At 39.5% G+C, this 25,462-nt stretch overlaps 1 protein-coding gene across 1 annotated transcript in view; it reads right to left on the minus strand.

The window, feature by feature from the left end:
• WDFY3 (WD repeat and FYVE domain containing 3) overlaps window positions 1–25,462 on the minus strand; it is a 301,877-nt gene that overhangs the window by 262,464 nt on the left and 13,951 nt on the right. The window contains exon 2 of the mRNA XM_049790238.1: window positions 8,830–8,929. The gene's annotated coding sequence lies outside the window, so the exon portion shown is untranslated. The remainder of the gene's footprint in view (window positions 1–8,829; window positions 8,930–25,462) is intronic.

Here is a 25,462-nt window from a genome sequence, read left to right on the forward strand (position 1 = left end):
TAGTTCCATAAGAAATTAATATCTAGGGGACCAAGTGATAGCACAGCAGTAGGGCGTTTGCCCGGCAGGCGGCCGACCCAAGAGGACTCAGGTTTTATCTCCGGCATCCCGTATGATCCATCAAGCCTGCCAGGAGTGATTTCTGAACACAGAGCCAGGATTAACTCCTCAGCGCTGCTGGGTGTGGCCCAAAAAGAAAAAGAAAAAGAAAGTAATATCAAAATATATGCCATAGGACTGTCACTTAAATAATCAAATGCCTAGTTACAAATGAGCAGAACTAGCTATATTTAAAATCAATGACTGTGAATATTAAAATGTGTATATCTTAGGGACTTCAGCAATTAAGTGTAGGTGTATGAGTAATTTTTTTTTGGTTTTGTGGTCACACCCAGCAATATTTAGGGGGTTACTCATGGCTATGCACTCAGAAATCGCTCCTGGCTTGGGGGACCATATAGGACACTGGGGGATCGAACCACGATCTGTCCTAGGCTAGCACATGCAAGGTAGATGCCTTACTGCTTTTACCATCGCTCCGGCCACAAGGCTGAGTACTTTTGTTTGTTTTGAGGCTACACATGTAGATACTCAGGAGTTACTCCCGGCTTTGTACTCAGGCATTACTTAGGTGTTCAAAAGATCAGATGTGGTGCTGGGAATTGAACCTAGGTTGGCCAGGTGCAAGGCAAATGTCCTACAAGACATAGTACTATGTTTCTGTGTTTCTGGGTCTGGGATGTGGGATGAGTACTATTAGTTTCTGACATCACTCAGCATGCCAAGAGCGATCATGGTAGCACTTTTTTTTTTTTTTTTAGTTTTTGAGTCACACCCGGCAACCCTCAGGGGTTCCTCCTGGCTCTACACTCAGAAATCACTCCTGGCAGGCTCGAGGGACCATATGGGATGCCGGGATTCGAACCACCATCCGTCTGCACGCAGGGCAAATGCCCTACCTCCATGCTATCTCTCTGGCCCCATGGTCGCACTTCTTTTTTTTTTTTTTTTTTGGTTTTTAGGCCACACCCAGTGGTGCTCAGGGGTTACTCCTGGCTGTCTGCTCAGAAATAGCTCCTGGCAGGCACAGGGGACCATATGGGACACCGGGATTCGAACCAACCACCTTTGGTCCTGGATCGGCTGCTTGCAAGGCAAATACCGCTGTGCTATCTCTCCGGGCCCCATGGTAGCACTTCTATCTGTGAACCCTGGTGCCAAAGTAGCATGCAGTCTCTGGTCTACCAGTCAAGGTAGACACAACTGAAGTATGTGAGCCTAGGGAGGACTACAACCTAGGACAAAGGAAGCAAGTAGCACAGGTAAGGAAGGATATGCACTCTTCACCACCACCACATCAACACAAAGAAAGGAAAGGGGAAATAGTCACTTTTGGGGGTGGGGAGTAGGTCACATCCGTCAGTGCTCAGGGGTTACTTCTGGCTCCAGGTTCAAAAATCGCTCCTGGCAGGCACAGGGGACCATATGGGACGCCGGGATTTGAACCAATGACCTTCTACATGAAAGGCAAACGCCCTACACCTCCATGCTATCTCTCTGGCCCCAAATAGTCACTTTTTAATTTTTATTATTTCATGTGGAACCAGGGATCTAACCCAAAGTCTCACACATAGAGGGAAATATATATTATTATTTTCTTAAAAGAACTAAAGTGGAAAATGGGTCAAGTTCTTAGACCTAGTGTGTGGTATAGTGGGGATTAAAGCTCAACATGCATTATAAAAGCAGTCTCTGTAACAGAGACAGTAAAAGCAAACAGCAGGACTTCCCTACATCTTATGCAAATATGTGTTTGATTCCTTGTAGACTCAAACTTGCCCACGTTTGGTGGAAAAGAAGAGGAGACCACTCATTTGCTTACACTGACATTTTTTCAGCAGCAATGTTAGCAGAGAGCTCAAATACTGTAATTACCCTCCTGGGTGCAGGAGGCAGACTGTGGCCTACCATCTGGCTGGTCCTGGCATCAGCAGCTAGCAGTGGAGCTAAAGAGCCAAGCAACAGCAGGAGCTTCTAGGGAAAGTGGACTTGAGAGCAAGGGTTGGCAAACTTTGGTAATGATCAGATAGCAGATATTTTTACCTTGTGATCTTTGTTAGCACAGTTAACACAATAGGTACATAACTCTGTTTGTATTCTAACAGAACTTTATGGATCCTGAAAGGTGAACTGCACACACTGTAAGTTGCCTCAAAACATTGTCCTTTGACTTTTTTCTTCCTCCCACCATTTCAAAATGCAAAGCCATTTGTTCTGTTTTTGTTCTCAGGCCACGCCAAGTAGTGCTCAGGGCTTACTCCTGGCAGGGTTTGAGGGACCATATTTGGTGCTGGAACAAATGTCTTATCCACAGTGCTGTCTCTAGGGATCAATAAAAGCCTTTTATTTTTCCTTTTTTTAAAAAAATTTTTTATTTTTACTTTAGTCACTGTGATTTACAATTACACACCGATTTATAATGACAGTGTTTCATTATACAACATTCCAACTCCACACCTCCATTAGAATGTCCACTGTCTCCTTCACCATTGTCTCAAGAGCCTCCGTTATTCTCTCTTCCACATTCCTTTTTCTCTCATCACGTCTTCTTCTTTTATTTTTTTTAATTGAATTGCAGTGATCTACAAAGTTATACATAACTGGCTTGCTCTTCAAGCCTGTGTTCTCAATTGGACATGTATCTGGCTTGCTTGTCTCTGTTTCTTTGCTTGCTTATTCCCACCCTGGAAAAGCCTGTACTCTCTCTTGAACATGTTTTCTCTCTTTTTTCCCCCCTTAGTTACATTTTTCTAATAAAGTTCCCATGAAAACTACCTTACTTCACACACACAGAAAGTTAATTTTGATGAAATGTTCCAATGTTCCAACAATTTACAACGATCCAATACCATCCCTTTAGCTCCTCTACCAACGTCCCATTTCACTCCCATATCACCAACAGCCAGCTTCTAAGAAAGGCATTATTACCCCCACCAACCCACCCACCTACTTCTAGCACTGTATCTGAGGATACTGTTACAGATAAAAACATTTTAAGTATAACATATATAACTTACTGAAACCCCCTCCAGAATGACCATTTGTTGAGTGTTCCTCTCCTTGTCTAACCCACCCTCTCTTCCCCTAAAAAGGAAGACCAGTTGAAGGCCATTCTGAATTGGAGAGGGCAGAGTCAGCCTGCAGATCAAAGTCTGCTAACCCTTTGGGGCCCCATCTGCTGAAAGCAGCAGCTCTCACAGGAAGACATTTGAAAAGGGTCAGCCAGAAGCCTTAAGTCTCTCTGGCCTCATCCTACCTTCCAGCAGTTATAAACCCCTAGAATAAGCATCTTCCAGCTTCAGCAGGTTAGAAAGGATTCCTTTCTCCACAATTCAAACCCAACTGATTCAGAGTAACTACTAGACATAATATTTAATAGGATGTCAAATACTCAATTATTTTAAAAAATATTACTTTATATCATTTGGGCCAATGAGATAGTATACATGACTTGCCAAGATTTGATCTCCAGATTCACCTATGATCCTATAAGCACTACCAGGATTAATCCCGGAGTGCAGAAACAGGAATAAGCCCTGGACACTGCAGAGTATGGACCCAAAACAAAAATAAAATTTATATTTCATAGTTAACATAGTTAACATTTATTATTTCGTAAGTGCCATTATGTGATGTCATAGTTACATCATTTTTATCATCGTATATCATTATTTTATGTATATTATAATTTTAGCAGGAGCAAAATAAAAACCGATTATTGTTATTAGATGAAATATTATCTAAGCCTCCCAAAAAGGATCTCTCTATACATAAGAATTAAGTCCATTGCCTACTAGAAGAATTCCTGTGTGCTTGTCTAATCATTTATTAAACAAATGCCTATTTGGCACCTCCTGTATCTAGGCCACAGGAACAGAGGAAAATAGAAGTCAACTACGTACTTGTCTTACGGAGCTTCAACTCTTGTGAAAAAGGGAAATAAAGTAAAGGAAACTTTAGGCAAAATGGTGAAAAGGCTACAGGGAAAAAAAGAGGGCTTTGAAAATAAAGTGGTCCCAGGGTACTTTTTTTTTCAGTCTGCTGTCAAGAAATGCTTTTCCAAGGAGCTAACACCAGCAAGAAAGGTTGAGAACTGAGTTAGCAATTCTTAAGAATTTCTAGGGGAAGAATTGTCCAGACTCAGGAGCAGGCAAAATCAAAGGCTTGTTGCGAGAACGTGCTGTGCATGGCTGAAGGGCTGTCATGAAGCTGTGTGGCTGGAGCAGGGACCAAGGGGGGGTGGGGGGTGTTGGGTTATGAGCTGGGACTTATCTTCCTTGTGATTCACTGTTTATTTCTTTTCAGCTGCTTTGCATTCACTCAGGCCAGGCACTGCTCTGGACTGTTATCCACAAGGGAAAAGGCCTTTCCCCTGTCTTTTTCCTGAGAGCAAATCTTGATAGCTCCATCGTATTTACAAAGAGGTTTGCACTCTTCCTCAATTTGTTGCAAAGTTTAATGTCTGCTGGCTCCTGCAGTCTGACTTTGGGTACTGTGATTTTCTCATTTTACTCAAGTTAAAAGATTCTTTTCCCAGTCTTTAATCTTAGTTAGATTCAGTTAGCTCTCCTAAGGGGAGCAGTCTACAAACGTTTTAACTCAACTTTCTTGAAAAGGGAAATTCTTTTTATCTTTATCTACTGTGGATAAATGTAGACATTCTTTAAAACTGTACATTTATAGAAGTGAAAAACTTAAACTTCTCAATCCCTACATTTTCTACTTCAATCAAAAGACTTTCTTATTTGAAAATCTTAGAAACTATAGGCCACTGAGATCTACAAAGTATAACTCCTGCTTTATAATCTTAATATCAAGGAGCCAGAACGAAAGTACAGCCAGTCGGGCACTTGTCTTGCATGTGGCCAATCTGGATTCAATCCCCAGCATCCCATATGGTCCCTTCAGTCCTGCCAGGAGCTATCCCTGAGCACAGAGCCAGCAATAAGTCCTGAGCACTGCCATATGTGACCCCTTACCCCACACCCAGCCCCAAGCCAAAAAAAAAGAACCCAGCCATAGGGCAGAAGCTAATCGTTTACATACATAAACCCCATATTTGATTCCCAAGCCTGATCCATTAGCAGACCTTGGGGTAACCACCCAATCATTCCTACCGATGTGGGCCAGGCTCCAAAACAAAAACATGCAGAGATCAGCACCAAATCTATTTTAAATGTTTATTCAAGTATCTAAAAATATAAACCTGGAAACTACAGTAAATTTCTACTATATTCAAGATAAGGAAGAATAAATGGCAAAAATAGGTATCAAAAACAAAGAAACAAGTAGAGTAAAGATAACAAAAATGTTGAAACTATAAAACATATCATAAGTAAACTGCTTTCAAACTATCAGCTCTGACTGTCGATAAGGCTAATTATGGTTCTGCTTCAAATAGTAAAATGTCTTATGCTTATCATAGAACATCTTTATATAAGTAGCATTCCCCTAAAATGTAAACTGGCACTTTTAAAATATCAGTTCTTTTAAATACGTAAAAAAATCCTCAATTGGGGCCGGGCGGTGGCGCTAAAGGTAAGGTGCCTGCCTTGCCTGCGCTAGCCTTGGACGGACCGCGGTTCGATCCCCCGGTGTCCCATATGGTCCCCCAAGCCAGGAGCAACTTCTGAGCACATAGCCAGGAGTAACCCCTGAGCATTACCGGGTGTGGCCCAAAAACCAAAAAAAAAAAAAAATCCTCAATTATAGTTATATAAATATATTAATCTATTTTTTTTTCTTTTTTTTTTTTGGTTTTTGGGTCCCACCTGCCAGCGCTCAGGGGTTACGTCTGGCTCTACGCTCAGAAATCATTCCTGGCAGTCTTGGGAGACCATATGGGATGCCAGGATTCGAACCACCGACCTTCTGCATGCAAGGCAAACACCTTACCTCCACGCCATCTCTCTGGCCCCTCATTAATCATTTTTTATAATTATAAAACTTAGTTTTGCTGGGGCCGGGCGGTGGCGCTGGAGGTAAGGTGCCTGCGCTAGCCTAGGACGGACCACGGTTCAATCCCCCGGCATCCCATATGGTCCCCCAAGAAGCCAGGAGCAACTTCTGAGCGCATAGCCAGGAGTAACCCTTGAGCATCACAGGGTGTGGCCCAAAAACCAAAAAAAAAAAAAAAAAAAAAAAAAAAAAAACTTAGTTTTGCTATGGCTAAGCTATCTATTAACAATTACTGAATTAGTGAGTTCAAATGATTTTAAAGCAAGAATATAAAAATTCTATATGTTATATATTTTTTTGAAACTAGTCCTCTGTGAGGTTTTTCGTTTGTTTGTTTTTTGGGGGCCACACCCTGTGACGCTCAGGGGTTACTCCTGGCTATGAGCTCAGAAATTGCTCCTGGCTTGGGGGACGCCCAGGGATAGAACTGCGGCCTGTCCTAGGCTAGCGCCAGAAAGGCAGATGATGCCTTACCACTCTGCGCCACAGCTCTGGCCCCTCTATGAGATATTAGTAATAGATAAATGGATCAGATTAGAAAAGAGGTTTCCAAACTTATTCAGCCTACTTACTGCTTTTCAAGAAAAAAGAAAAAAGTTACACACACACACATACACACACACACACACACACACACACACACACAGCTGAGACAGGCACCCACCCACTTGGCGAAAAAAAAATGTTTTAAGAGCTCATGAATAGGCTAAAGACATTATAGAAGTAATGTGCTAAGTGCTATAATGAATAATAAATAAGCAGAATATAAAGAACAAGATGGAATGCACTCTCTGTGTCCTGCTAGACTGTTAGCACAGCTGGAGAATATGGTAAGGGGTAAATGCGGTGATGAGAACTGATAGAATTGGTAGAACTGGATGAAGCACTAGAGGCTTTATTTATCGGGGTAACAATAAATACCCATTGAGCAACAGTGTAATATAACTTTAGAAAATATTTGTAAATAGTATTTGAGATGCAGCATGAGTATCTGAAAGATTCCTCAATGATATTGGCCAGCTCAGCAGAGGTAAAAGTGTCTGCAAACACACTATCAATAAAGTATTAAAAATCTGGGTCTTGGGCCCTGAGTGATAAAGCACATCGGTAGGGCATTTGTCTTACATGCAGCCTGCCAGAGACAGACCTGGATTCAATCCTCAGCATCCCATATGTTCCCTAAGCCTGACAGAAGTGATCTCTGATTCCAGAACCAAAAGTAATCCATGAGCACCACCAGGTGTGGCAAAAATAAAATAAAATAAAATAAAATAAATAAATAAATAAATAAATAAATAAAAAGAAAAATCTGGATCTTGTATGTTGTTCAGAATCAAGGGAAAACAGATAAATATTACTCCAATTTCTAACCTGTTTTTAGTGGAAGAATGGTTGTGCAACTAAGGGAAAGAGCAAAGAAAGAATAAAAACAAGTGGAAAAGATAAAGAAGATATAATATGGGAATGATGCAACTAAAAGTCATAAGAGAATAAAGCAAAAGAAGATAAAGCAGATGTATCCAAATAAACAACATATCCCAAGCAAGAAATAAATATTGTACCAATTATTAAGCAAAGCTTTCATTTTAATGATTGAGGTTTTTGCTATTTTTTGAAGTAGGACAAAATTATTAACTATAAAATTTATTTATTTATTTTTATTTTTTTTTTTGTGGTTTTTGGGTCACACCCGGCAGTGCTCAGGGGTTTTTCCTGGCTCAGTGCTCAGAAATCCCTCCTGGCAGGCACGGGGGACCATATGGGACGCCGGGATTCGAAACGATGACCTTCTGCATGAAAGGTAAACGCCTTACCTCTATGCTATCTCTCCGGCCCCTAAAATTTATTTTAAAAGGCACCCTTTAGGGGCCAGAGAGATAGCATGAAGGTAAGGCATTTGCCTTGCATGCAGAAGGTCGGTGGTTCAAATCCCAGCATCCAATATGGTCCCCAGAGCCTGCCAGGGGTGATTTCTGAGCGTAGAGCCAGGAGTAACCCCTGAGCGCTGGCGAGAGTGACCCAAAAACCAAAATAAATAAATAAATAAATAAATAAATAAATAAATAAATAAATGGCACCCTTTAGAGTTCTGAAATGTATGCATGGGATTTAAAAAGAAATATATCAAAGAACAGACTCAAAGTAAATATCCCACCAAAAAGTACATATCTTGTGTACTTCCCCAGAGTCAATCATCTTAATATTTCTGAATAATTCTACAAAGATATATATCTGTATAAGCAAATAGATACACAAATTCAGAGAGCTTCCTTAAATAGCCAACTAAAAATAATACTTAGGGGACTAGAGTGATAGTACAGTGAGTACACATACTTGTCTTGCATGTGGCTGACCTAGGTTCAATCCCAGAACCATATATGGTTTCCCAAACCTTGCTAGAATCCCTGAGCACAGAGTCAGGAATAAGTCCTGGGTACCAACAGGTGTGGCCCAAACCAAAACTTAAACTTAAATTAATAAATAATAATTCCTTGAAAGAAATGTCCGGCATTTCACAATACGTTGTAATCAGATTTATAATGGTAATATCCAAAAAAATACAGTCAGTTTTAAAAGTTGGGCCTGAGAGAAGTGAAGAAGCTAGCTTGCTTCAGACTCAGGCTTGATTCCTGGTACCATATACTTTGTGACCTGAGCTGGGTCAAGAATTAGCACCAACCATAGCAGAGTATGGTTCTCAAAACAAAATATGAAATAAAATAAAATTACAAAAATGAATTTCTATGGACAAATGGAATGGCACTAAAGAATATTTTAAAACCCCACTAGTTTCTCTCCCCGCACACTAACCTTCAGGGACTTCCTCGGATAATGGATTCTGAATGTCTGACCACAAAGGGGTCCATTCCCCTGATGGTATTTCACTCAAGACGTGAAATCAGGTCTCCAACTAGAAAAAGGTAGGAAAAGACAATCAGTTAGTCTCTAGTTCATAACATTTTAATTCACAAAGTTAGCTCAGGTTGACTAATATCCCTTGCTGAGGTATTCTCAGCACTGGCTGAACATGGGTAATCAACGAAGGGCAATTCTGACTCCAGAATCCACTTTAATCCTGTCAGAATCAAGGCATTGTTTACAGAGGTTCACAAAGGGCTCCAATGGGTAAAGTACAACTATCCATAGGTCTTCAGCTCATACTCTGGGCAAATTTAGCAACAACCCAGGACAAACCTGATGAGATAGCGCACTAGGGGACTGAAGCAATAGCACAACAGGTAGGGTGCTTGCTGATGGAAGGAAGGAAGGAGGGAGGGAGGGAGGGTGGGAGGGAGGGAGGGAGGGAGGGAGGGAGGGAGGGAGGGAGGGAGGGAGGGAGGCAGGCAGGCAGGCAGGCAGGGAGGAAGGAGCCACAGGGGACCGAACCAACCTACCTTCCTACCTTCCTTCTTCCTTCCTTCTTTCCTTCCTTCCTTCCTCCTTTCTTCCTCCCTCCCTCCCTCCTTTTCCTTCCTTCCTTCCTTCCTTCCTCCCTCCTTCCCTCCTTCCTTCCCTTTCTCTCTTTCGTTCTTTCTTTCACTCTCTCACACACATTTTGCTTTAGGGTGGTTTTAGTTGTTTCTCTCATCTTTCTTTTAAGGTGGTTTTAATCGTTTTTCTCCCCCATTCTTTCCCTCCCTCCCTCCTTTCTTTCTCCTTCCTTCCTTCCTTCCTTCCTTCCTTCCTTCCTTCCTCCCTCCCTCCCTTCCTCCCTTCCTTCCTTCCTTCCTTCTTTCCTTCCTCCCTCCCTCCCTCCCTTCCTTCTTTCCTTCCTTCCTTCCTTCCTTCCTTCCTTCCTTCCTTCCTTCCTTCCTTCCTTCCTTCCTTCCTTCCTTCCTTCCTTCCTTCCTTCCTTCTTTCATCTGGAGGTAATCAGGAGTTACTTGTGTTTCTGCACTCAGAAATCAATCCTGGTGGGCTTAGGACCTGAACCATATGAGATGCTGCAGTTTAAACCTAGACTGGTCTTGAGCAAAGCAGACACCTTACCCATTGTACCATCACTCCAACCCCAAGAAATGACACACTTTAAGATAGACAAACTGGGCTGGAGGGATAGCATGCATGCTGCCGACCCAGGACAGATCTGGATTCGATTCCTGACATCCCATATGGTCCCTCAAGCCTGCCAGGAGGACCTCCTGCGCAGGGCAAGGAGTAACCCCTGAGCGCCACCAAGTGTGGCCCAAAATTCAAAACAAACAAACAGACAAAAACAGACAGACAAACTAGAATTTAATTTAATAACGAACAAAGCAGATTCACAGACTCACAGATTCTGTATATAAAATTCAAAATGATGTGAACAATATTGCAGATTGTTCTATCTAGGACTTCTTTTATAGGATTTTAACCTAGGAACATGGAAAAACTGAGGTCTGTGATGCCCAGCATGGCAACCATGAACCATAAATGACTATTTAAATGAAGTTTCATGTTGTATATGTAAACATTTTTATGGGATTATTACGTTACTGACCCTACCCTGATTGGTGATTGTGCCCTACCCTAGGGTGTGACCTGGCATTCTGCTCGCACCCTAGGGTGGTACCTAATTCTGCTCCCACCATTGGGTGTTATCTGATCCCACCATTGAATGGTACCTGATTCTGGGGCATAAAAGCTAGGGTCTGTGGAAGGTGAGGGGCTTTTTTCCTGGGGCCTATTCTTAGGCCTTTCGCTTCGGCCTCTTCACAGAATACAGAGCTGTTTTCTTCAGAAGCCTGACTGCCTGATGGCTTTCTTCCCACCGCATTCACCTCAGAACTGCCGGCTGACCAGGGTAACAGACGTGTGGTCCAAGTTAGAGGAGAAAGGCCTCATTCTCCTCCATCCCTCCATCAGTCAACCTCATCAAGGGCTGATTTGCAATAGTTTCAGATTAATTTACACTAAATTTATCTATTTGTTTGGTTTCTTTATTTTGTTTTTTAGCCATACCTGGTGGTTGCAGGGATAGAATCCAGACCAACTGAATACAAGGTAAGCATCCTATCTCTGTACTCTCTCTTCAGTTCCTAGTTACAGTGAATTAAACACACACACAATCAAACACACACACACACACACACACACACTCCTCAGTTGTACTGGCCATGTCGAAAGCATTCAATAGCTTATGACTTTCCCATTAGAACATTTCAACTGTCACAGAAAGATGTACTAACTAGACAAAGCCAGGCTTGATATCAAACACACACACAAAACTCCAGATGCTGGATGTACAGCAGGTAGGGTGCTTACTTTGCACATGGCTAACATGGATTCAAACCCTAGCACCTAAATGGTCCCCCAAGCCCAACAAGAGTGATCTGTGAGCACAGAGCCATTAGTTATTCCTGTGTACCACAAGTGTAGTCCAAAATAACAAAACAACAAATCAAAAACTCAATTCCAAAACCTTATATACTCTAGTCTATGACATCTAGGTGATTTTTTGAGGGGTTTTGGGCCACACCCAGGGGCACTCAGGGGTTACTGGTCCAGGCGCTGAGCTCAGAAATGACTTTTAACAAGCTCAGGAACCATATGGGATGCCAGGAATCAAACCTGGGTTGACTGCAGGCAACACAAATGATCTACCTACTGTGCTATTGCTCTAGCCCCTCTTAAGCAATTTTTTGTTTGTTTGGTTTTTTGGGCCACACCAGGATTGATGCTCAGGGGTTACTCCTGGCTCAAAAACCACTCCTGGCAGGCTTGGGGATATATGCTATGTCAGGGAGTGACCTCGGTCAGTCCTGGGTCAGTAGCATCCACAGCAAATGCCCTACCATTGTGCTATAACTCTGGTCTCTTCTTAGGCAATTTTTAGAAGAAGTCATTGTTGAGTTAAATCCCAGGGACCTGGACATAGCTCAAAAGGTGGGCATGTTGCCATGACAGGACCTGCTGGTTTACTCTCCACATGATGGCCATCCTCAGAAGGGCAAAGAAGCCCTCGTAGCCCCATCATCCAACAGGAAAAAAACATGACAAAAACAACAGCATTCTGCCAACAACAATTGGATGCTGCTTATTAGAAAAACTCCAAAGGACGCTGACATAAACTTTAAGTTCGATGTCTAACTTGTCACCAAAAATGTACACACATAAATGTCAACTCACATAATGGTGAGTTCCCAATATGAATAAACCTGTATTAAATAACAAATGAACTCTTCTAAACCGACTTCATGCCACAATTAGATAGCTACCTATCCAAGTGCACTCAATTTCTGGATAAAATCAACTATTTGATGATAAAATCTAGTAGCTCTCACTGTGGTTGCTTGTTCCTAATAGACTCCTATGAAAGACTCTACCTGAGATGTCCCAACATACAAGTGTAAAGTAACATAAAAAAAAAAAAAAAAAACTAAGAAAAAAAAATCATTGTGAGTCACAGACCACATAGAAATATGAGAAAAAAAATAGAGGTATTCATCACTTACACAAGGAGATCACAAATTCAGTTCCTAGGACTAAACACCCGTCCTCACCAGCTATGGTATCACTAAGGAGACAATGAGGTAGCCCCCAAACCAGTGGGCCTGAGCAGTACGGCATCACCAGACCAAACACATCCAAGCAGAATTATTTCCAGGCTTTGCTCCCCACTACTTAGCACTGTCAGGATATCTGTCTCCACTAACGAAAACAAACAGATCCTCAGGTCAGAAAAGATTAGGCTATGATCCTAACTTGTGAACTTAATGTCTGAATTTTGTTTTGTTCATTAATATTCCATAATTTAAATATTATTCAATTGTGTTCTAAAATCTAGGAGTTTGATCATTTCTCATTAAGGAAAATTTATACTTTTAAATTTACATGGTAGTCACTGTCCTCGGTATTTACTATATGAAAAGAATTAGCCAATTATGGCCAGGAACCATTTCTGCTTCACCTGTCTCATCAAATCTTGGATACAGTCAGATCCTTTCATTTATGTCATTTCCTGCTTTCTTGTTTTTATAAAGGCTTTTTTTTTATGTTCTTATCTGTTTACTTATATATATTTGGCAACATCTAGTGATACTCAGAATAGCTCCTGGCTCTTCACTTAAGAATAACTCTTGATGGTGCTAAGGGACTATATAGGATGTTGGTAATAAACCTAGGTTGGCTACGTATTAGGCCACTGTATTATCTCAGCATTCCCAGCTACTTTCATACTCATAATAAAAGAAGTGAAACATAAATTCCAGAGCCTAAATTATAGGTTTACCAGTCTTTTACAGAAAAAAAGGTAATCCTGCATTAAGATAGATAACTTATGACCACAAAAATGTTTGATTTCTTAATATAATGAGAAGGGAGAATGGACCTATAGTACAATGAGCAGGACTGTACTATCTTGCACTTGTCAGTCTGGTTTAATCCTAGGAACTACAAATTGTCCCCAGATATAGCCATGAGTGATTCCCTGAGCATATAAAAAGAAGTAATATGAGAACTGATTTTGACAACCAAACCAAAAAATATAGATTTATATGTCATAGCCCGTGGTGCTGGGAGCTGCTCCTGGCTCTTGTGCTCAGGATGTTCCTGCTCAGTCAATCCAAATAAAATAAGTAAGTAAATAAGGCAAGAACTTTAATCCCTGAACTACCTCTCTAGTGCCTATACAAAAGTTTAGAGTAACTCAATTCATTGTGAGTACCGGAGAGTTCAATGGGCTAAGCCATGTTCTGCAGTTGCATTCTCAAGTTTGATACCAGGTACCTATGTAATAACCTGGGAACTTCCAAGAGCAAAATATGAATCTCGAGTTGGGACTGACCATAAAGTGGTACCAAAAATAATTTAAAAAATTACATTATGACCAAAGGAGTAAGAACAGTTCAAAGTTCTTCAATAGGTTAATGGCTATACAAACAGGAATACGTATATAACTCAACAATAAATATGAACAAACTTAATATCTGACAATAACTTCGATCATTGTCAAAGGCAATCTCATAATCATTTATTTATTTATATTTATTTTCTGAAAACTCTCTATTGACTGTCTCTTATTTAATGTTAAGCAATGGGAATTTATGGTTATAGTTTACCTTATAAGATAATTTATAATAATATAATTTATATATATTTATATATAATAATATAATTTATGGTTTACCTTATAATACAATCTCATAAGTAATTAAATAAAATGTCTCAAAATTTATTTTCAGAAAATAAATAAAATATCTACCTACTTCATGAGTCTGGTTTTATAATTTTATCATTCTTAAAAAAGAAAAACTACTAATGAAGATATATTAAGTTAAAGAAGAATCTAACTAACTATAAGTAACAGAGCAAGGAAGATTTTAGGATTATCAAAGTATTAGGTGCCCATATTGTGCTGGTGGTTATACTAATCTCTTCAGCCCCCATTAGTGATTCTTGAGCTCAGAGCAAGAGTTAGTCTTAAGCATCACTAGATGTGACCAAAAATTAATTAATTAACTAATTAGTTAATTAATGGCCAGAAAAATAGTACAGGGATTAAGAGCCTACTTTAAAGAGAGTCAACTCCAGTTGAATCCCTGTGCATCACTTGAGTGCAGCCATGGAACTGAAGGAGCAACTCAATGGAACCAGGTAATCAATCCCTGGCATTGAAGATGGCACTCTTCTTCACTGGAGATGCCAGTGCCACCTCTGCCACTGGAGATGGCATCCTCCAGCCCACAGTGAATCACTGGGAGAGTCCCCAGGGCTTCTTTGTTTACTGCAGGGAAGATGAAGGGATGGCGTGGAGAGGTGTATCTGTAACACTCTACTAATATCTGTAAGACCCAAGAAATATTAATAGAGAAAAATTTAAGGTTTTAAAAGATATCCGGTGTGGAGGAGCTAGGTAAGCCCTATTCTACCATTTTTTTCAATCCTTCCCAAATAGAGTGGAAACTGAACTGATAGCAGAAAATAGGAAAATATATGTAAGTGCCATGAATGTTTTTCTTCTGGCATCAGATATGACCACACAGTTGAAAGTAATGGAGCATTAAGAGCAGCAGACACACGAACATTCACAGCAGCACAATGCAGTCTGTTTGAACCAATGGTTTTTAATTTTTCTAAGAGCGGTGCAGATGAGAAAGGTAAGATTGAAATAATGAAAGATCAATGAAGAATCATAGTAAAGCTCACAGAATTTCTACCTTCAAATATTAGACAATCCAGATTTGTCTCTGACAATGAACAATTTAAGGTGCACTGAAAACTGTTTTCATAATTATAAAACTTTATAAAAAGAAATGAGTTAAGAATTGTAATTCATTTTCCTACTTTTAGACCTTGTGCTTTGAAAGCCAAGTTATGATAACCAAGAGAAGCTAGGAAAAAAAAAAACCAACATATGAACATTTAACAAATAGTTATCAAGTACTAAAGAAGCTATGCTACTCACACATATCAGTGTGTTATATGTCTCTAGCTCTTTTATTTTATCTTATCTAAATATATGGGAATGTGTGTGACATATATAACACCTGTTTCATGGTGGCACTTTTGTTCTAGGGCAGTGGTCCTCAAACTACGGCCCACGGGCCACATATTTTATTTGTATCTGTTTTGTTTCTTCATTGCAAAATAAGATATATGCAGTGTGCATAAGAATTCGTTCATAAGTTTTGTTTTTACTATAGTCAGACCCTCCAATGGTCTGAGGGACAGTGAACTGGCCCCCTGTTTAAAAAGTTTGAGGACCCCTGTTAGGGTATGTCAAATGACAGCAATGAAAGGAAGAAACCAAAAATTCTGAAATACCACACACTGGCCTAATTACTTCAGATAAATAAATACTTTAAATTATCAAACCATCACTGTATTTATCTGCTCTAGCAGATGCAGAAACAGGCTCAAGAAAAAAAAATCCCAAGGTCACACAGCTCGCTGGTAAGTGCTTTCTCATTCATTCACTTAATATCTCAACAAGTAGCCTGATGAAGATTTAAACTTATTTCTCGTCAGCACCACTATTCTAATAAAACAATGAAAACATCAAGCACACATATTAGACAGAAATAGCCAAACTTCTTGTGATGGGAGTTTTCTTTTACTTTTTAAAATTAAGCAAGAATTCTACCAATTAAGAGGCTGGAAAGACAGTAAGTCCTCAGGAATTCTCTTCCTAGAAAGAATGGCATCATCCCACAACTTAACATACCATCTGCCTATCTCTTCTTTATCTGTTCCCTCAGGACTATCTGCCTTCTGAGATATCCTCTAGATGACTTTTTGGATAGCACAAAATTAACCAAGGCAAAAGTAAATGTCTATTTTTCCTTCTCATTGACCTCCAATCTCATTTAAGCATTTTCTAGTTGACCCAAACTCAGAAAGTTATATACCATTCTTATGTTTCTGCTTCCTCATACTTGATGCTATTCCAATAGTTCTACCTAGAAACTAGATCTCAAATCCACCCTTCAGTTCTATTCCTTTACTTCAAGCTTCCACCTCTTTATACTAAACTTCCTCATAATTTACCAATTATTGACTTCCTCTATTATCTCTTTCTTTCCTGCTAAAGTGCCAGGGTTGGGGGGGCACTCTGAGGTGAGCACAAACGTGATACATAACTTCAAAATCCTTCCAATTGGATAAAAAGAAAAAGAGAAACAAACAAACAAAAAAAAAAACCTCTAAATGTTTTAAATATGTTGAAGAAAAACCATACTATCATGGCCTTAGAGTGTACAACACTCTAAATAACAGGATCTACCTCTCAGGCTTCATCCCTTCTGCTCCTGGACATCTCTAGGCAGGCTATCAAGTGCTCATAAAACAACTGTTCATACTGCAGCCATGTTCCCCTTTCCTACAAGCTTCTGGCAGGAGAGCTCATTCAGTGCTTTGAGTCAAGGTCACCTTCCCTAACAAGCTTCTTCCTTACAATAAACAAGCACTTCTGTCTTCTCATAGTTCTCTGTTACCATACCTTCTTCATTTCTTGCCCAGAAGCACTTACCACTAAAGCAAATATCTATTTATCGTTTATTATCTAGTTCTCCAAATGATCATGATAAAACTATTTTTGGGTTTTTTTTTTAAATAAATTTTTATTGTGACCAAAGTGCATTACAAATCTTTCACAGAATTATTTATGCTATACAGTGACAACGAATGAGGGGCATTTCCACCATTTTTATCAACACATTCCCAGTACCTAGAAAATATCAGGAGTATATTAGGGACTCAAATCCTTCTTGAATAATTAAGTTCTACATATTAGGCTAAAAAGACTTTAATTTTTATACAATTAGTTTCAAGTGCCTTAGTAACAAGTTTTTTTATAAATATAGATCACACACATAGATTCTTGATTCACACATAGACTGAGTCAAAAGGTGTACAATGTTCCATTTGATTAACAGGCAAGCGATCATAAATAATGAATATTCAGACAATAATTAGCTCATATAAAGAATTATATTTACATGTGATCATGTTACTCTATGGTCAAATACTGTAGTTTGTATTAACAGTAAATAATTTTTAATAATAGCATACTTTCAGAATATATTTCGACAAGGGGTTGAAATCAAAGAAGAATCATTTAATCTTCAATTTCTGATCAGAAAATATAACCACACATTCTTTGGTACCCTTCAAAAAAAACTTCAAAAATTGAGTCTAATTCTACTTCTCCTAGTTGTGAGTTCTGTTTAGCAACATGTTTCTGAGGAATAGAATAAAAGGCACTGTGATTTTTCTTTGAAGTACTTCCTCTGAAGTCTCTATATAAACTAACTTTTTCCACTTCACAAGCAGTAACTAGCCTTGTGCAGGACAGATCCACCTAATAGGGATCTCCATTTTCTGTCGCCAGTCAGCAAGAAACCAAGGCCTCTGTCACCAGCCTCGAGAATGAGTCATGCTAGAGAGACAAAGTAGGCCCAGTGAGGATTCTGTCAACACTTTAACTAGAACCTCAGGAGAGATTCTAAGTCACAACTACTCAGTGAAACCACTCCTGAGTGTATGACCCACAGGAAATATGAGATCATAAATGTGTGTTATTTTTTTAAGTTCCTATGTTCTAGGGTATTCATATTCATTCAATAAACACCAAGATTTAGCTGATATATGCCCTGATTACCGGTTCCAGATATAGTGGGAAAAACATCCGAAAAGAGTAAACATTCTTAAATGGTAAAAACAGGGCCTAACTTAAAGACCTTTAACACAATATCAGATTTCAAGAGAAAGAAAAGAAACAGGAGATAGAAGATTTATATGCAAGCAATAAGATATGGAGAGTTGGGGCCTAAGAGATAGATGGAGGTGAGGCATTTGCCCTTCATGCAGAAGGTCATTAGTTCAAATCCCGGCATCCCATATGGTCCCCCGAGCCTGCCAGGAGCGATTTCTGAGCATAGAGCCAGGAATAACCCCTGAACGCTGCTGGGTGTGAACCCTCCCCCCCCCCCCAAAAAAAAAAGTTATGGCATGAACAAGAGAGAAGAGAAGAAAGTAGCAGTGGAGTAAAGAAAGGCACTGTATGTCAGACCCAGAGCTTTTTCCTAGGCTGGGAAAGACTAAGACAAAGGAGTCAGATTAGCACTCTACAAAAGACTCTTGCTGTCATATGAAAACAGGCTCCAGGAAACATCCTATAATTCAGATAGTTAGATACTGCAGTCATTTAGTTTGGAAATAAAGAAGGTAAAAAATAGAACGTGTGACTATATTTGAAATGAAATGCCATCATTACCCTAAAAAGGAAAATCACAGCAATATAAAAATATTTAGAATAAAAGAAAAACCGAGGGCCGGAGAGACAGCACAGGGGTAGGACATTTATTTGCCTTGCACATGGCCAATCCAGGACAGACAGTGGTTCAAATCCCGGCATACCATATGGTCCCTAGCCTGCCAGGGGTGATTTCTGAGTGCAGAGCCATGAGTAACCCCTGAACAATGATGGGCGTGACACAAAAAAAGAAAAAGAAAAAAAGGAAAACCTAAACTGCTGTGTATCTTTCAAATTAAAAAAAAAATCAGCAGCATATTCAGACAATTATGTTCAATGAAACATTAAAAAGAGCCCAATGCACAGTCATTCAAGTCTAGCTCCAAGCTCTTTATTAAAAATGATCCTCACTAAATAGTTTCATTAAATGGACTACTTCTGAAACTAAAAATGGCAAATTTCATTATTTTTAACCATTCTGTAAATATAATTTTACATTGCTATATTACCCCCAGGACTTGAGGTATGATTTATAGGTCTAATTTAATGTTGTTCTTTTTACAAGGGGGGCACACAAGTTTTCTAGCTATTTAAGACAAAGCTGTCCCTTCTCACGGAATGGATCTGACCCGCCTGGTTGCAAAATCAGACGAAAATTTCTGTGTGGGTTTGGGTGGGGCACCTATTTTATTCCATTTAATCCATGTCAAATGGAATAAATCTGTCAAGACCAACTTTATTTTGGGTCTGGAAGAGATAGCATGGAGGTAAATTTGCCTCCCATGCAGAAGGACAGTGGTTCAAATCCCGGCATCCCATTTGGTCACCCGAACCTGCCAGGAGCAATTTCTGAATGTAGAGCCAGGAGTAACCCCTAAGCGCTGCTGGGTGTGACCCAAAAACCAAATCCAAAAACCAAAACCAAACCAAAACTAAACAAACAACATTATTTTGATTCTTATGTTAATTTTCCCCATTTTTCTCCTTCATTTGTCAGAACTTACTCCAACTTTATACTCAGCCTCCTCTTTTTCTGTTAGGTGGGCTCAAAGTGCTAAGTTAGCTTGGGCGCTCCTTTTTTTTTTTTTTTTTTTTTTTTTTGGTTTTTGGTTTTTGGGCCACACCAAGGGATGCTCAGGGGTTACTCCTGGCTATCTGCTCAGAAATAGCTCCTGGCAAGCACGGGGGACCACATGGGACGCCGGGATTCGAACCAACCACCTTTGGTCCTGGATCGGTTGCTTGCAAGGCAAATGCCGCTGTGCTATCTCTCCGGCCCTTATACTCAGCCTACTCTTAAATGGTTTCAAGGAACCACATGGAGTGCCAAAGATAGAAACCAGCCAAGTTCATGGCTCTCAAGCTCCTAGATGTTTTCTTCTTTTGTACGGGAGTCCCACAAATGGTGGTACTGTGAATCATCCGTTGTGATTCTTGGGTGTCTTACATGCAAAAAATTTGCTTCTGATCTTGGAGTCATCGCCCCTGCCCAAATGTTTCCTTTTTAATTGCAATTGTTAGCATTCTTTTTTTTTTTTTTTTTGGTTTTTCTGGCCACACCCATTTGATGCTCAGGGGTTACTCCTGGCTAAGTGCTCAGAAATTGCCCATGCCTTGGGGGGACTATATGGGACACCGGGGATCGAACCGCAGTCCTTCCTTGACTAGTGCTTGCAAAGCAGAAACACCTTACCTCTAGCGCCACCTCGCCGGCCCCAATTGTTAGCATTCTTAATTTGTGCTTTTAAAATGCTTCTAATATGGGGCCAGAAAGATAGTATGGGTGCTTGTCTTGCATGTAGCCAACCCAGTTTCAATCAGATATCACATAACCCGATTCCTGCCAGATTCTGAGCCCTGCCATATCCTGAGCCCTGCCAGAAGTGATCCCTGAGCACATAGCGATGAGTAAGTCCTGAGCAGCATTTCAGTATGACCAAATATAAATAAAAAATTTTTTAAATGTTTCTATTATATACAGATATATTTGCATACTTGTTTGTTCACCTTCTTTTCCCCTACTGTTGTTACAATAACTAGGGTCATACCCCGTGTAAATTAATAAAGTTATTTTTTTTGGGGGGCCACACCCATTTGATGCTCAGGGGTTACTCCTGGCTATGTGCTCAGAAGTTGCTCCTGGCTTGGGTGGACCATATGGGACGCCGGGGGATCGAACTTCGGTCCGTCCTACGCTAGCGCTTGCAAGGCAGACACCTTACCTCTAGCGCCACCTTCCCGGCCCCAATAAAGTTATCTTAAGATGGGTCTCCTTACTTTAAAAGCTTAAACTATACAACTCCTACAAGAAAATATAAAATTGTGAATATAGCAACATATAGGCAACCATGGAAAATGTAGATTTCCTAAATGTAGAACATTAAATTTAATAAAATTACAATTTTCCGTGGGGACCGAGGGCTATGGCTCAGTGATATATCGCACTTACTTGTTCTGCATATTTGAGGCTGGGATCCATCCCAGCATGACCAAAACAAATTGAAAATAAAAACAAAGCAAAAAATCTTTTGCGTATCAAAGGGCATTATCTAGAAAGGTCAAGTCACAGAAAGAAAAAAGGATCTGCCTATCACACCTATGACTAGAGCAATGGTTTTCATGCTTCATGTCCTTAGACTTGAGGCAGGAAACAACGGATACAAATTTATTGTATAGGATAAAAAAGAACTCAGAAAATCCCACACAGAGGTCACACAACTTTAAAAGAAGTAAAACTTGCATAAATATGTCAACAACAGTTACAAAAGGCCATTGAGCATGTATTTCAAAAAGTATACCAGAAGTACAGTGAGATATTCCCTCTGTATATCTACTTAGAATAGCTGTTATAAAACACATTTCAAAAAAAAAGTGTTGGCAAGAGAATGTGGAGAAAGCAGAATTCCTTTCTGCACTGTAAATGGGGATAAAAAAAACTGAAGAGTTGCTACAACAAACAGTATGGCAATTTCTGAGTTTCACACGGGACTACCCTGTGAGCTGGCAAGTCTATTCCTCTAGGCACCTACAGTAAATATTTAAAAGAGTAAACATTTAAAACAGATTGCTCACAAGCAGAGTTAACCAAGTAGTGAGTGGGGTGGATGTGATACAGCCATTAGCAAGACTCACACAGAAAGAGAGAAAGCCTTAACAAATACAGAAATGAAAGGGGAGATGGTCACATCATGTAACATGGAAATTCAAAAGATCATCAGGGATTACTTTGAACATCTTTATGCTATGAAAGTGGAAAATCTTGATGAATTGGATAAAGATTTGAACACCTTTACCCTCCCAAGGTTGAATCAAGGAAAAAAAGCACTTAAAAAAGCCAATTACTAACTCCCAAAGCAAAAACATAGGCCCAGATGAATTTACTTGTGAATTTTTCCAAACCCTTAAAGGGTTTCAACCTCTTTCAGAAAGTTGAAGAAACTAGAATCCTCCAACTTTCTATCAAACATTACCCTGATTAAAAAAAAAAATCAAAATCAAAGAAAAACTAAAGACCAGTATATCTGATGAATATAAATGTGTAGATTCTCAAAAAAATATTAGCAAAATGAATTCAAGATTATACCATCCCAGGAAGAATTCATCCCAGGGATACAAAGATAATATATTCAAGTCAATCAACACAACACACAATATCAATACAAATAAAAATCATATTATCAAAAAATAAGTGCAGAGAGAGCATTTGACAAGAGTTAACATTCATTTATGATATTTTTTTGTTTTTTTTTTTTTGCCACACCCATTTGATGCTCAGGGGTTACTCCTGGCTAAGCGCTCAGAAATTGCCCCTGGCTTGGGGGGGGGGGGGCATATGGGACACCGGGGGATCGAACTGCGGTCCTTCCTTGGCTAGTGCTTGCAAGGCAGACACCTTACCTCTAGCGCCACCTCGTCGGCCCCATTTATGACATATTTTAAACTCAGTAAAAGGGTAGTTGAAGAAACTTTCTTCTACATAGTTAAAGCCGTTTTCCACAAACCCACAATACACATTGTACTCAATGGTGAGACACTGAAAAGCTTCTCCAATATCAGATGCAAGAACAAGGTTGCCCACGCTCAGCACAACTATGTAATATAGTATTAGAAGTCCTTGCCATAGCAAGTAGGCAAGAAAAAGGTATTAAGGATATCCATATTAAAACGGAAGAGGGCAACTTCACTTATGCAGATTGATTAATGCTATACTTAGAAGTTCCTAAACACTCCAGAAAAAGCTACTAGAAATGACAAGACTTGTACAGAAAAGGGGCAGGTTTCAAAATTAAGACATAGAAATCCTTCCCATATGGCCTTCCCATATGCAAATAACAAAAGGAAAAAAAGTTTAAATACTATTGATAATTAGGCCTCAGAAAACCAATACTTGGTGGCCTGAACCGTAATAGCACACAGGGTAGGGAGCTTGCCTTGCAAAAGGCCAACTTAGGTTGGATTCCTGGCATCCTTCATGGTCACTCTAGACTAGCATAATAATTTCTATTATATTTTAAAAATTATTTAAAATAATTTCTATTATTTTTTTAAAAATTACTTTATTTAAACATCGTAATTTCACATTTTTCATAATAAAGCTGGGTTTTTCTTTTTTTTTTCTACAATTGCAAAGTTGTTTATGATTGAGTTTTAGCTATACAATGTACACCACTCTTCACCAGTGTATGTTTTCTGCCACCAATATCCCCATTTTTCCCTCCCACCCTCACCCTTGCCTGCCTCTGGGGCAGCTGTTTTTCCACCCCTCCCTCTCTTTCTCCTTTTTCCTTTTTGGGTTTTGCAATACTGTTGCTGAAGGGGTCACAAATAGCAGAGGAGTGCAGTTAGGACTGAGAAGAGACCATAATGACAATAAGAGTTGGAAATGATCACTCTGGACATGAACTGGGTGCTGTGACACCAGAGATAATATATCATATATTATCATATATATCACACATATCACATATATGCCAGTGATAGTACAGTGAGGAGGATATTTGCCTTGTACATGGCTGAACTGAGTTCAATCCTGGCATCCCATGTGGTCCCTGAACCTGCCAGGAGTGATTTCTGAGCTCAGAGCCAGAAATAAAACCTGAGTGTCACTGGGTGTGCCCCCCCCAAAAAAAAAAGAACTGGTCGCTGAAAGGAAATAAAAGAGTTATTTCTTAGTGCAGAGCCAGGTGTGACAAAAAAACAAAACAAACAAAAAACAAAAAAAAAATGAAAAACAATATAATACCTGGGAATCATCTAACAAAAGAGTTGAAAGATCTATGCAAAAAACACTACAAATTACTACTAAAGGCATAAATAGAGCTGGAGCAATAGCACAGCAGTAGGCATTTGCCTTGCACTCAGTCAACCCTGGACAGACCCAGATTGGACCCAGGTTCAGTCCCTGGCATCCCATATAGTCCCCTGAGCCTGCCAGGAGTGATTTCTGAATGCAGAACCAGGAGTATCCCCTGAGCCTGCTGGTGTGGCCCAAAAATCAAAACAACAACAAAAGTGACATAAAAAAAAAAAAAGAGGACAGGAAGAAATGGAAATATTTTCTCTGCAAAATTAGAGCAGCATTCCAAATACAGAACATTCTGATCATGCCTAGGCAACATTCTTGTTTATTATTGTTGTTGTTATTAATGTTAAAAGTAGCCACTTTCATAATAACAAGAAAAGTAAAAATGATCTAAGTGTCCTTATCACATCTCAGACAGCAGGGGATGGATGGCATATGGTGTGGTCTGGGTAGGCTGCAACATATGGCTTAGCTGAGGTAACACCCCAAATAGATTTGCATGATCGCACACTGTGATGCTCTACAGTGAAATCAGCTACCAACACAATTCTCACAAGACAGCTCTGTCACTGAGCACTGCATGACTATGAAAAGTGAAAGGATTCTAACACAAAGAGTAATATGTACACACTTGTAAGAAATATGTAGAATGTGGATATTCACAGAGACAGAAAGTACGAGAGAGGTTATCAGGAGCTAAAAGGAAAAAAGAAAGAAGGGACGACTATTACTAAGGATGAATAGGCTTCAGAAACAGAAATATTGACAGTGCCTAATCTTGAAAACTCAGATGATACCACTTAATTGTACACCCTAGACTGTCTGTAATGTTGCACCAGTGAAGGGGAGTGTTCTTTATATGACCGAAACCCAAGTGCAATCATATTTGTAATCAAGGTGTTTAAATAAAAAATTAATAAAAATAAATAAATAAAAATATTTATTTTTCATGAAAAAAGAGTTTATTTTGTTATTTCAGATACATTTTTAAAAAGAGATTTTTCATTGTTTTATTTTATTTATTTATTTATTTGGTTTTTGAGCCACATCCGATGATGCTGAGGGGTTACTCCTGGCTATGTGCTCAGAAATCACTCTTGGCTTGGGGGACCATATGGGACTCCAGAGAACAAACCGAGGTCCTTCCTGGGTCGGCTGCATGCAAGACAAATGCCTACCCCTGTTGTTATTTCTCTGGTCCCTTAGCTTCACCTTTTTAAACAAAGCATTATTTAATATTATTTTCGAGCACAGAATTTTAATATATCTAAAAAGCATCAAAACAAAAAATTTCAGATCAACGTAAAGATACAACATGAACTTAAAAGACCAAACGTTCTCTAGCAGCTAATTCAAATTGGCCACACTAAAAGAAGAGTCTAAAAATTAATCCAATGGAGATATTTTTGTTTTCATATGAAAACAAAGAAAAAAAAAAGAATATGGTATACAAGACAAGCCAAATTCAA

This window comes from Suncus etruscus, chromosome 16 (assembly GCF_024139225.1).
Source record: "Suncus etruscus isolate mSunEtr1 chromosome 16, mSunEtr1.pri.cur, whole genome shotgun sequence".
Classification (NCBI taxonomy): domain Eukaryota; kingdom Metazoa; phylum Chordata; class Mammalia; order Eulipotyphla; family Soricidae; genus Suncus; species Suncus etruscus.